Source organism: Lacerta agilis, chromosome 1 (genome assembly GCF_009819535.1).
Source record: "Lacerta agilis isolate rLacAgi1 chromosome 1, rLacAgi1.pri, whole genome shotgun sequence".
Lineage (NCBI taxonomy): Eukaryota > Metazoa > Chordata > Lepidosauria > Squamata > Lacertidae > Lacerta > Lacerta agilis.
The window spans coordinates 46,748,686-46,761,761 of NC_046312.1; the positions used below are offsets into that span (position 1 = coordinate 46,748,686).

The 13,076-nt window shown below is 42.1% G+C and overlaps 1 protein-coding gene across 3 annotated transcripts in view; it reads right to left on the minus strand.

The window, feature by feature from the left end:
• Positions 1-8,653, minus strand: part of MPP5 (membrane palmitoylated protein 5) — a 51,386-nt gene extending 42,733 nt beyond the window's left edge. For 2 of the 3 annotated variants that reach the window (XM_033147525.1, XM_033147534.1), the window contains exon 1: positions 8,369-8,653. The gene's annotated coding sequence lies outside the window, so the exon portion shown is untranslated. The remainder of the gene's footprint in view (positions 1-8,368) is intronic. The other variant, XM_033147543.1, reaches the window with a different exon arrangement.
• Positions 8,654-13,076: the final 4,423 nt, after the last annotated feature.

Consider the following 13,076-nt stretch of genomic DNA (forward strand, 5'->3'; position numbering starts at 1 on the left):
CAGCCACAATGTTCCCAAGGAGCTTGGTTTGGGTGCCTTTATAAGCCACAACTTGAGAAGCCACACAGGGAGCCTCATGTGGCACTGGATGTGAGATAGAAGCCATGACACGCAATAGCACAAACTGGCTGTAATTAATTGCTGCACAGGTTTAGAGGGTATCCTGCATGATGACAGCCTTTACTTGTGGCATGATGCTTTGACTGAATTGGAAAGCAACATACAGCAATGCATTGCTGTTTTCCCCAACCTGGAGGGCTCTAACTCCCATCAGTCCAAGTCTGCATGGCTAATGATGAGGGATAATGGAATATGATGGAAGGCTGAGGTACAGGATCTTTCTTGTTCACTCCAGTGTGACACTTTTTCCAATACGTGAAAAGACCCAGCTTCAAAGCAGTGTACCGTCTGATTGACAATTGCAATTCCCCTCTTTAACTCATTGTTGTTGTTCAGTCGTTCAGTCGTGTCCGACTCTTCGTGACCCCATGGACCAGAGTACGCCAGGCACGCCTATCCTTCACTGCCTCTCGCAGTTTGGCCAAACTCATGTTAGTAGCTTCAAGAACACTGTCCAACCATCTCATCCTCTGTCGTCCCCTTCTCCTTGTGCCCTCCATCTTTCCCAACATCAGGGTCTTTTCTAGGGAGTCTTCTCTTCTCATGAGGTGGCCAAAGTACTGGAGCCTCAACTTCAGGATCTGTCCTTCTAGTGAGTACTCAGGGCTGATTTCTTTGAGAATGGATAGGTTTGATCTTCTTGCAGTCCACGGGACTCTCAAGAGTCTCCTCCAGCACCATAATTCAAAAGCATCAATTCTATAACTCATATGAAGAACCAATCATGCAGGCTGAAAAAAAAATGCATGATCTGCCACTAAAGATGTACTTTGCGTTTTGAGAAAATCTTCAGGGCAACACAGAGATTGAATGGCTGCACCCAATACATATAACAGAAAGACTGTGTCAAGCTAAAATATTATCCTTCAGATCCAATGTAGCAAGCAGACACATGAGCCTCCCACAGAATACATCTGATAAAGCAGTACCTATTGGTAAATCTCTAAATGCTTTGCAGCCAACTTGAGTTATATTCAAAGCAGTGCTAAGAAAGATGGCCTGTTAGCACAAGTATTTCCACTTGTGCAGCAAGACTTCCCCCTCTCCTTTCTCTGTGTGTCCCATGTGTTCTAGGGGTTCCCCACACACTCTGGAGCAGATCTGAGGAAGGTACAGAAGAAAACAGGGGGGAAAGTTCTGTTGCACATGCGATAATCCTTGCACTGAGAGGACCCATTAGTTGGATACTGCTCCAGGTGTCTACAATCAAAGTAGTTCCTGAAAGCATGAATTCTACCCATCCCTGCCCTAAGTTCCATTGTAGAACACTTTCTTTGCCCATGAATATGAAATACTAAATGATGTATTAAAAATGATACCTTATTCTGTGCAATATAAATTCAAAGCAGCTAATACAATTTAAAATCAAATTAAACTGAAATCCAATAAAGCGGATAGCAAATAGCAAAATATCAGAAACATAAATCTTAAAAGGACCTAACTAAAATATGCCCACTGAAATAAAACTGGCTTAAATGTCCACTTTAAAAGCAGGCAGTGAAGGAGCCAGAAACCTGCCTAGGAAGAAGTTTTCATAATTTGAACATTGCAATAAAAAGTCCTGTTTCTTCATTCCCAAATAAATAAACCTTCATCAGTGGAAAACCACAATGACTTTGAAAGCTGAGCCAAGTTCTTCAGCAGGTTCAGGTTGAAGGAGACAATTCCTCTGAACCTCAGCCCAACACAGGCAGCTTACATTTCTGAAGACCAAAGTGGGAATTTTGAATTGAGGTTGGTAAAAGTGATGTCCAGAGAAGTTGGTACATAAATGGCATTGCATTGTCAGTTCTACTAGCCCCAGACAACAAGCCAGCATAGCATTCTGGATCAAATGTAGTTTCAAGTCTGTCCTCAAAGGAAGTCCCACAAAGTGCAGTATATCCAAACCAACCAGGAGCTGGCCTGGGAATGAATGACCATGTCCAGATCTAACTTTAGGAACGCAAACAGCTGGAATTCCAGTTAAAATTGATAAAAGGCACTCCTGTTAACTGCTGTTACCTGCATGTGCAGAAATGCAGATGGATCCAAACTGCAAACTGATTGATGGTGCAATGTGGGACTTTATAAAATCAAAATCAAAATGTTGTTTAGATTCAGAATCTGTGTCAGAGTCATGATCATACCCCTTCATTCCAAATTGGAATTGCAGTTCCCTTTCAAATTTGAATTATTTGTAGGCTTCCTGCAAATTCTTCACTATACCTCTGGTCCCCAAAAGCTGGGCTTGTCATGAATATCTGCTGGAAACTGATGGGGCGCCTCCTGCCACAGGGTAGATGGCGTGAGGCAACAAGGTCTCCCTGCCTTGTGATTGCTCAGCTAACTGAAGAACCACAGCATGGAAATAAATTCACAAGATAAGCTTTAACAAGTCAATATACCAGAGTCCATTTAAGTAGTCACATACACCAACAACTAATTACACTGATAGGAAGTAACTTAAACTAGCAAATAATGTAAACAAAGTTTACTTCCCTACAAAAAGTTTAACCAGCCTGGCACCAGTCAGTTAAGTACAGAGTTTGACCAGCAAGATTTATTTAAAATATTTGTATTCCAGATTTAAGGTTCAATGTGGCTCCTACAATATGTTTTATAAATAATCAAGAAATTCAGTTGTCAGTAGCAAACATTATTACTAAATACCAACCCTCCATTATATAGCAAAGTAAGGGGGTGGGAATGGACCTTACAGCTTCTCTAATAGGGGAGGAACTTGTAAGAAAGGTTCTGTTCCTAGCTGTTGAGAACTTCATCTAACGTATTAGTGTTAAATGAAGAAGGTCTTATCAGAGGATATCAATTAATATGGAGATTCATAAATGGAGGGGTAATCTCTATTGATTCCAGTCCACACAGGGCTTCAAAGGTAAGCACCTCAAATTGGACCCGAAAGCTAACATTTCAGCAAGTTTTTAATGCTTCATTAATGCTACTATGTTTTCATAAATGCTGCAAACTGCCCAGAGTGGCTGGGGATATCTAGCCAGATGGGCAAGGTATAAATAAATAAAATATTAAAATTATTGTTTTTACTTTTCACTCTTTCTGCTGAGGCTGCTGGACAACTGCACTGCACTTGTCAGAGTCCTCCATGTGCCAATAGTGGTTTAGTCATGACCCGGAAAGCTGTCTGTGGAGAAACACTGGCTCCCTTGACCTGAGATGAGTGCTGCACCCCACAGTCACCTTTGACTGGACTTAACCGTTCAGGGGTCCTTTACCTTTTACCTTTACTTCAACTGGTAACTGGGAATGGGTGCTTAGAGTTGGTGGTAAGACAGCACCAAGATCTGCAAGTTGCCCCTTTCTTTGAATTTTGATAATGCATTCACTAGCAATACAGCAAACATAAAAAGGGGAGGTGATCAAGCAGACACAGGTAGTAACTGATGCTCCAAATGCAGCAGCTATCAGTCAGGGAGATCCAACAAACAGAGTATGCACCAGGTTCAGAATCACACTTGTATTTCAACCAGTTGGTTGAGACTGAACTATTGCAGCATATACACTGCATGCCTAAGGAACAGTTGGCAGGACACAGAGAAGATGGCTAAGTTTCTAAGGACACAGAACTCCTTGACCAAGACACATGGAATTGCTGTCCACTACAGCAATAAAGTTGTATCTCATCACATGTGTTTTACTGGATGAGAATGACTTCCATTGACAAATAAATGGTGGTGGGTATGAACACTGGATAAAACTGTTAGATCTAATTGCCTCTTGTGTACTAAATGAACCATCACAATGGCTCTAATGAGCAAAGTAAGTGATTGTTCCTCTTCAAGTTTGGAATATTTTCCTTGGCACCGCAGCATGCTTCTGACTGAACCAATGCTCTGTTTCAGCTCCTTACTTCTCATTCTATAATCAGATAGTTTTACTGACATATTATAAGCCTTTTTTGCTTTCAAGTGCTTATATTTATTATAGTGATAGTGCCAGTTTTCAATTCCAAATCAAACAAGAATTAATCCATCACTTATTTCACCATATTATGTAGATGCATTTCAGACTATAACTGCTATTGCTACCAGTATTACAGTGGTACCTCTGGTTACGTACTTAATTTGTTCCGGAGGTCCGTTCTTAACCTGAAACTGTTCTTAACCTGAAGCACCACTTTAGCTAATGGGACCGCCCACTGTTGCTGCGCCGCCAGAGCACGATTTCTGTTCTTATCCTGAAGCAAAGTTCTTAACCTGAAGCGTTATTTCTGGGTTAGCGGAGTATGTAACCTGAAGCGTATGTAACCCGAGGTACCACTGTACACTGTTGTCTATGGAATGGATACATACAAAAAAGTAATATGGTGTTAAAACATGGAATGTGGCTCAGCTTAAACTCACTTGTGTGCAATCCAAGCAAAGTTAAGTACTTTTAAGTCTCACTGATTTCAGTGGGGGAGATTTAAGCACACATTTAATTCTCCTGTTGAAATTAATGGGACAAAGTACTTAGCTTCAGCTGGAGTGTGTTCTTAGTGTTTAAAAAATTCAGCAATCAAAAGGAAAGCCACACATTTCAAAAGCATCTGCTTACCTCTCTGAAGTTTCACCCAGGAAAGACACTTAATAGTCACTATAAAATTACTGTAATCCAGAAATTTAAGCTTATTCAGGCAATGATTCACAGTAAGAATAATGAGAAGCAGATTTTGTATTTGTAATAACTAGCAAGTGGTATTAAGTTCACATTAATTTATTTAAAACTGTTATAGCACATCTACATGAATTGGTTTCTAAGCAAATCATTACATTTGCAAGGCTCCAACTCTTAAATTCATGATGAAGTTTATTTCCTATATGAACTGTGCTTCTTTAATTATCCAAGATTTGTTTTTCATTTCAAACATTTTTTGAACTATTTTACATCCAGTGCTAACCTGTAATTAAATTTGTTGTGAACTTTGATTAAAAAGATATTGAACACAATTCTGCGTTTCTGCTTGTTGCCTTTAAAGTCTTAATTCTGACACAGAGAAGCTTAAAACTTCTATAGTATGAATTTTTGAGGCAAAGATGATAGATTAATTACACACCTTAATAAAAATCCCTTTAGCCAATGCCCACCTCCTGTTTAGATAGTCACACAATGAAGTACACCCTCCCCAAATATTTGCATAAAGAAAGCAAATCCTGAGAGACAGGCAATACAAATATGCCATATTAGTGATAATCTATACCTACAACCACTGAAATGAGTATAAACGGAATAAGAATATAAAAATTAAATTGTGACACAAAGGTTAATTGAAAATAAATACAAAAAAATGATGCCAAGTTTCTGTTTGGGCCCACTTTGGCTGGCTAGGGCTAAGGCAGAAAATAGGTATGGTAGGTTTTAATTTTAATCTTTTATAAATATTGTAACACACTGGGCCCACAGGATGGAGCATACTAGAAATTTGAACCAGATTGACTTGTTGCTAGCTGGTGCCCTTTTAAGCTTTAAATGACAGGATAGAATAGGTTGATTCAATGGCCAAAGCAGATCCTTAATACTACTAGCTCAAGAATGACTTATCGACCACCCAGCAGGAGAAAAAAGCCTAGCTGATCACGTCTTAGCTCATTAACTCTAAAGGTCTCACTTAATTCTACTGTTGCTAACCAAGAAACCAAATTTAGAATCCATCTTCTAGCCTCAAAAATGTTATCTCACTACTATGGAAAAAGATTAAAAGGAAAACCACTTATTTCCCCCCAGAATTAACAGTTTCTTCTAAGATTGATTCCTACCATAGTCTTAGATTTTGAGCATGAACAATCTTTATTTACCATTAAAAACAAACTAACCATGCCTACACCACCCTATTACCCAGCCTAGAGAAGTCTAACAGCAATTCAGAAATACATAAGCAAAACAACTGTTTTCCATTTATGTATCTTTAATATTTAACAGCTGCCTTTCCACTCATCACTACTTAAGGCGAATAAACATTAAAAATACAATATAAATAATACACCAATAAAACCACCACTCTAATACAACACAAACCATGTATATGACCTATTAAGCATTTTAAGTCACTGACATCAATTAGATTTAAGCCTATGTGCTGATGTCTGTCCCACTGCAAACAATACAACTTAGAAGTGCTTAACTTTGACCAGAGGAATATAGGAAATAGCCTTATATCGTAGTAGTCTATTGGTCTATCTAGCTGGCAACAACTCATCAGTTTCAGCCCTATTTGGAGGCACCAGGAGCTAAAACTAGGACCTTTACATGGAACACACATGCCCTAACACTGAGCTGCTGCTCTTCCCCTTTGGTTGGCTTGTGGCTGAACTCTGCCCTGAAACTTTAAGTGACATTAGCAGAGCAATATGTTAGCAATGATAGAATCATATGTTTTCAGGTCACCTGCTTCAAATAAGAACTCTTCAGTGATCAGTGCCTGTTGAAGACCTTTCTCTTCTACAAGCCTTCTGAGTATGTACATCTACAGCCTGCATAGTGATATAGTGATCAGTGTTCTTGCTTAAGTGCAAGTGATTATTTATGTTCAATTGGATTTTTATGCTTTATTGTTGTTTACATTGTTACCCACTCAGATCATTTAGGATGAAGGGCAGGAAATAAATTCAACAAACCATTTGCAATCTTTTTGAAAACAAACAAACCCGCTGACTAGCAAGCCTTTTTAAACAGTGTTTACTGCAGAAAATGTTTCTAGGGGCAACACTACTGTTGTTTTCTTCAGTTCAAACTACAGCATTTGAACAAGATTATTTTTCATTTGATAACCAGACACTGCATACTATTTAAGAATATACTATAGTCTTTAAATGGTTTTTTTAATTTTAACCAAAAAAAAAGCGATCTCATATAATCCTCACCTGCATTTACATTTGAGAATACAACTTCCTCTGTAGAAGAGGAAGTGAGAAATCTGAAGCTCACTGGCTCCAAAATTTGTGGAACTATTTCTGTGTTCCTTTTAGTAAGGTTCAACTACTTAATTCAACTTAGCAGTTTCAAATTGAATTCTCAACATATGTTGTCATCCCAACTGGGGCAATCAATACAGCACCACAGAGATGGCATATTTCAGGTATTTACTTTCCCCCTTTTCTAAAATCCTACAAAGTTTTCTGAAGTATTGGCTGAAAAAACACAAAATATATACAGTAGTTATCACTTACTGTTCAGCAAAAGCAAAAGCATCTCTTCTCTTTTCTACTCTTGCTGGGCAATATGCTAATATACTCAGCCATATGTCCTATATACAGTTCCAACTTTCTTCCAAGATTGACCAAAACAAAGAAATTGGGATGGGTGGGGTGCAGACTCAGGCTTGGTCTTTTAGTACTATTACAGTCCCGAGATACATTCACAGAGACAAGACAGCTTTATCTACAAAATACTTTTTTTAAAAAAAACAACTACTTTCCCGATCAGAGGTTCCAAATGGTATCGCAACATTAACCCACCCAGCACGTAATTCGGAATAGATAGCGTGTTGCCGGTACACAAGGTAATCCTTCCTGTAAACGCCCTCCATGCCGGCAGAGACTAATGGCTTTACAAGGCCAACTCCCCAAACATGGGACTTCCAGCAGGTTGCGAAAAGGGGGCCGGATTAAGCACACACTGAAATAGAACGTGTGTGAGCCAACAATGGAAATAGCTGCACCTAAAGGAAACCAAAGAGACAGGGATGGCAAAAGGAGTCCTTTGAGGAAGCAGCCCAAAACGCGGGTTACACACAAACAGCAAATACCTGAGGATTAATGCAAAAGAGCGTAAAAGGGGGAGGGGGAGAGAATAAATGTCAACAAACCAGACTGCCTCTTCAGTTTCTACTCAGGAACGTACAGAGAGACAGGAGATAAAAACAGGCTGGAAGAGAAAGCACGGAGGAAAGGCGGGGGTGGGAAAGGTCTCGAGAAGTAACCAGCCAGATACGGAGACAAAAGTTCACACACACACACACACACACACACGGGAGGGGAGGGGGAAGGAGGAAGAGGCTGAGGAAGACAACATGTAAGAGGAGCAGCGCCACCTTCTCCCCGGCACACTCCCCCCAACCAGACGCCTCAGGAAAGGGGGCTCGGCTCCCACAAGAGCCCAAACGCACACACGGGAGAAGGGCAGGGTGACTAACTTTGGGGGCAGGAATTCCCCCCTCTCGCCCAGCCAGCCAACTTCCAACTCGCCTCCCCCCGCCCCCCCTCTCTCGGAGACCTGTTGAGCGGCTTCAGGGCTAAGTCAGAAAAGGGCGTCTCACCTTCGCGTTCCTACTGAAAGCAGCACCGGACGGGGCTCAGCCTAAATCGGGAGAGGGAGGAGGAGGAGGAGGCGCGCGCCCGGCAGCACCGCTTCACTTGAGGCCCCTCAGAATAACAGACGCGGGCCGGAGACAGGCAGCGAGACACAATCCTCCCAATTCACCCCGCGCGCAGCCGCCCAGGGAGGAAGGCAGAGACGAGCACCACAACTTCGGCCACCGCCGCCGCCGCCCCGCCTCCTGTGCCAGATCCCCAGCAACGAAACCGACTTCCCACGCTGCGCGCATGTGCGCACCAGTTTCTCTCTCCCCCCCCCACACCTCGCCTCTTTCTCCCCCGCCCCATCCTCAAGCCCCTCCTCGCGAGGGTAGGGGCGAGCTCCTGGAAACGTGCGCCTGCCCTCTGCTGCCGAGCGTTCTCCAGACGTCACGGTAGCTGAGCGCGAGCGAGTTTCTTCTCGCGCTCCCTCACGCGCAGCTACCTCGCGCGAATTCCTCCCCCCAGCTTCGCCTCTCCTGATTACCTCCAACCGCAGTTTGCCAGAACCGGCGAAAATGCCTTTGACCGTGTGAGGGAAAGGATGGCGGGTGGTCGTGAGAACTCTTGAGGGGAAGGCGGTGTTCGCGCTGCCTCTGCCCACTCCGCTTATAACAACATCTCTGTAGGTAGAAATGGAGCAGGTGAATTTTCTCAACCCTAGGTTAAGTTTCCCTCGTTTACGTGGCGGGCCGCGTTCAGATGATTATAAACAGTTTTGTGAATAATAAGTAGCCCTTTAGTTAATTAATTAAGTTAAATGTAAATGCATGGTAACTTATAATTAACAAAAGGTGTTAGCTCATTTGTGAAAAGCCGAAGACCACATGTTGACCTTTTTATTTAACAAAACCTGCTTGACGGTAGTACATAAAACCATTTACACAAAGCAACTCCAGAACGTTTCATTTATCAATAAAAGATGATTAAAAACAGATTAAAAAAAACATTTCAATAGCTAATTAAAACCAACAATGCACTAAAAACAGACTAAAACACATGTAACTTCTACATGTTTGAATAGGCCTGCCTAAACAAAAATATTTTAAGCAGGTATCAAGAAACATAGTAAAGGTGCCTGCCTGATACTGATAGGGAGTTCCAAAGTGTTGGTGCTTTTCTTTTGAGAATTTCACAATAATAAGCATGCACCAGAGCCAAACAGCAGTTAAAATAAATTTGTGCCATCACCTCACTAGCCCATGAACAAAATTTGCCCTAAGCACTTCTCACATTATGCTGCATAAACCCACTCCACTAACATAAGAGATGGGGCTGGGGGCTGGGGGTGGCAAGCAGATACACCTGGCCTTTGTCACCTGAAATGTATACATATTTTAATATCACAGGGTGGTTTACAATATAAAAACAGCAGAAAAGTGAAGAGGGGATTGCGAATCAACTAAAAGAAAAGTGGGAACCAGTAGATTGCCCCTGAAGAATGGGCTGTTTGGCTGCACATTTGATTACACTTGGAAATAAGCTCCCCTGTAAATATTCCCAAATAAATTGATTATAAGGACTATTCCCCACCCCCTTGGAGCTGAATTGGCCCTGTATTCCTTCTGAATACTTAAGCCAGGAAGCAGAGAGCCAGTGTGGTGTAGTTAAGAGTGGTAGACTTGTAATCTGGTGAACTGGGTTCGCGTCTCCACTCCTCCACATGCAGCTGCTGGGTGACCTTGGGCTAGTCACACTTCTTTGAAGTCTCTCAGCCTCACTCACCTCACAGAGTGTTTGTTGCGAGGGTGGAAGGGAAAGGAGAATGTTAGCCACTTTGAGACTCCTTCGGGTAGTGATAAAACAGGGATATCAAATCCAAACTCCTCTTCTTCAGAGTGATCATGCCTGTTATAAAAAGGTTCAAAGTTAATAATAACATCTGCCTTTTCCTGAGTGCTGTCCCTTTGAGGTGTACCTCCTCTCAGGGAATTGCATCAGGCATCAGTCCAGATTTCTTTTAAAACTAAGCTACATTCTTATTTCCAGAAGTAACATCTCCACGTGAAATGTTCACCTATTAATACTTGGAGATAACACTCAAAACGTTATAACTATTGGTAAGTAACCTCTACTGTATTTCTTTCTTGAAATAAGACAATAGAAAAAGCAACCTGAACTGAAATATTTGAACCTTGGATTTTTTCTGGAAATAATACAATAAAACAATGAGATTGATCTGATGCAGTCTCTAATTTCATATTGGAGTATACCCTGGAGTTGGTTAGAAAGTAAATTATTGTGCACAGCAGAAGCACTGGCAAAATTCTAGTACACACCTAATGTGTACTGAGTGCTGGATTTCTTGCAAAGAACTTTGGACTAGGTGACTTTAATGCAGGAAGGCATTTTTATGTTCTTAAGCAAGACTGCACATTCTTAGATAATTAAGACATAACTTAAGAGGTGCCGGCAAGTATGCACTCTTGCTTTGGTAGTGGTGTTCTTTGAGAATCATAGGTTAAATAGAAAGGGTAAACAATGCAGAGCTGAAATATTTGGAAACTTGTTGGACTAAAAATTATATACGAATGAAAGAGACAGGTAGCAAAGTAAGTACCCAAATAGTAAGTGTCTTATCTTACAACCAGTTAATAGTTCAGCAATCCAAAGTGACTTTTATATTGCTATTTTTAGTGCTGCTATTTTTTTGATACTAACCTGTTGAATATTTATGTTACTCTGTGATGTCTTAGGGTATTTAGTAAAAGCAGATCAGGTGTCACTTGCATGTTTTATATTACATTTTAAAGCAATTTCTACTATCAGGCTGGAAAGTTTCCTCTATTTAGGGGGAAAACCACAATTAAGGAAAACATTTGGTTTTTAAGATCCTTCAGATATGTAACTCAAATAGTTATACATGCAAATAAATAAATAAACAAATAAAAATGTGGAATTGTAAAAACAAAAACCAATGGGCCATGATGTCACACTTTAGGATGTGTGGACATAATTTTTTTGTTAATGTGGAATTCCTTTTAAGATACAGTATGGTGTTGTACAAGGCCATAATCTGTAACATTATTCAAATGGATGAACCATGAGCTCAGCTGAATATTTGTTTGATGATACTGTTGCCGGTTCCATTGTCCAATAAACAAGTCCCTCTTCAGCTTTATATAGTCGTACCTCAGGTTACGTCCACTTTGGCTTACGTATTTTCAGGTTACGTGCTCCGGTACCCTGGAAGTGTTTTACGGCGTGTGTGCGATCCGCACAGGCGCAGAAGCGTTCTGTGCAGTTCACGCATGCACAAAGCGCGATTTCCGGGTTGCGTACTTTCCGGGTTACGAACGGCAACCTGGAACCAATTAAGTATGTGACCCGAGGTACCACTGTAATCATTTTCTTTCTTTGAAAGTAGGAACAGCTATGAAGGCAGCAGAACATATGGTTCTGAGCATGCCCGTTGCCTCACTGGAGCATATTATTGCACACCATCCCAATTTCAGAGCAGTACAAGATTACTGGAGTTCTAGGCACTCAACAAGGGTTTGTGTTTCCTTTTGGAAATAAGGTACAGTGGAGTCTTTATAATATGTGGCTTATTTACACATATATACATACAACCTGTACCTGCAATGGAGGGGTTCACAACATCATCACCCCAAAAGGGTCTTGCTTCTTCCTTAGTCATGGCCTTGGATTCAAACAGAAATAAAACATAATTTTTTTAAAAAAATCATTCCAGTAGCACCTTAGAGACCAACTAAGTTTGTTATTGGTATGAACTTTTGTGTGCATGCACACTTCTTCAGATACACGAAAGCTCATACCAATAACAAACTTAGTTGGTCTTTATGGTGCTACTGGAATGAATTTTTTTATTCATTATAATTTTTCTACTATGGCAGACCAATATGGCTACCTACCTGTAACTAGAAATCAAACATTGTGTTAACTCTCCCCTCAGCTTTCTAGCTTGCTGCTTTCCTTCTAAGCAGTGGCGTACCGAGGGGGGGGTGATGGGGGCGGAGCGCCCCGTGTGCCAGCCTGGGGGGAGGGTGACACTCGGCGCCACCCCCCACTCCCAAGCCACCGCCTGCCACCCCTTCTGTGTGGCAGCGGCAACTTTTAAGGCTGCTGCGCATGAGCAGCAGCACAGACGCCTGTCTGTGCTGCTGCTCGCGCACTACACCCTTAAAAGTTGCCGCCACCACTCGCACCCGACATCTTGGCTGGAGTGCACATGTGCGGACATGCGCACACCACCCAAGATGCTGGGTGCGAGTGGCTGGAACCCCTTCTGCACGGGCACAGCGACAGCAACTTTTAAGGCTACAGCGGGCGAGCAGCAGCACAGGCCTGTCTGTGGTGCTGTTTGCGCTGCATCCTTAAAAGTTGCTACCGCCTCGCCCGCACGGAAGGGGTGCCGGCCACTCACGCCCGGCATCTTGGGTGGAGTGTGCATGTCCGCACATGCGCACTCCAACCTGGATGCTGCGTGTGTGTCGTAACGTCGGCGCGCGCTAGGGAGCGGCGCCCCGGCCACGGGGTGCCTCTGCGTTTGCTGCTCCAGGCCGCAAAGTGGCTCCCTACGCCACTGCTTCTAAGTGAAGTTATTGCTTCCTAACCTCTCTAAACTCTGGCTTTATTTGTTGAGGAAGGGAGGCCCACCCATTTGCTGTATCATACTGAGCCCTCAATCCTTTGTTCTCCTAATGGCCC